Consider the following 1,296-nt stretch of genomic DNA (forward strand, 5'->3'; position numbering starts at 1 on the left):
TCGGGTTTGGTGATGATGATGTGCGGCTGATGCGTGAGTGATGGTGATAATGGAGAAGCAGGGGAAGAAGACGAAATGCAGGGACATTAGTTATGGAGGTGCTAGTTCATGGAAGGTCAAAGTCAACCTTTGACTTTCCTTTTTCTGGTTTTCATTTGATCCGTTTTTGCTCTCTGGCCCGTCTCAATTTCGTCTTGATTTATTCTAAATCGAATCTCCTCTTTATTATTTCGCCTTACCTACAAACTATTATAATAAAATAATATTAAATAAATATATGACTAATTAATAAATATGACTACGACGACTAATTGTTATAAATTACTAATTTAAATGAGATAGAAACAATGAAACGCACAAAAATCGAGTCGGATTAAAGTATAAATGTGGGTAAAAAGCGACTAAAATACTACTCATCACGCATCATGGCTGGCGAGCCTTACTACGCGCCGCGGCTGGCGAGCCCTCCTCATGTACGCACCATGGCTGGCAAGCCTTACTACGCACCGCGGCTGGCGAGCCCTCCTCATGTACGCACCATGGCTGGTGAGCCTTACAACGCATCGTGGCTGGCGAACCCTCCTCATGTACGCCCCATGGCTGGCGAGCCATACAACGCATTGCGGCTGGCGAGCCCTCCTCATGTACGCCCCATGGCTGACGAGCCTTACTACGCACCGCGGCTGGCGAGCCCTCCTCATATACGCCCCATGGCTGGCGAGCCTTACAACACGCCGTGGCTGGCGAGCCCTCCTCATGTACGCACCACAACTAACGAGCCTTTGTCCGCAAACACGCAAGGACATATCCGAAGATGCCTCAGGTATGACTCCTTCTTATGGCTGGCGAGCTTTTGTACGTAATCTAACGGACTTTAAACGATCCGCACAGATAGTCGACAGACTCTAAACTGTTCCCGATGACAGGTCCTATGCTTTTACCTTCTAGTCGCCTTGGCGTCGCCCTTCCCGACAGCAGGTCCTTGGCCCGAATCCTTTCGAGCCGCCTTGACGTCGCTTGGGTCTCCAGGTTGTAATCTTCGATTGACCTGGGGGCTCTACTTTTACTTTCGCCCTGTCTAAGCCTCAGTCAAAGTGGGGGCTCTGTAGATACCTAGTATCTGCTGAGACTCCAACAAACACCCGATGATTATCGGACTATGTAGATACCTCATTTTTGCACCTCCTGCAAACCACCCGGTGATGATTGGGCCGCATGTTAGGTGCACGAAACGATTTGTGACAGTTCGTAAGTTTATCGTCATGTGATCGCTCAAACACTTGTGTCTACCTCATA

This window comes from Silene latifolia, chromosome X, assembly GCF_048544455.1.
Source record: "Silene latifolia isolate original U9 population chromosome X, ASM4854445v1, whole genome shotgun sequence".
Classification (NCBI taxonomy): Eukaryota; Viridiplantae; Streptophyta; class Magnoliopsida; order Caryophyllales; family Caryophyllaceae; genus Silene; species Silene latifolia.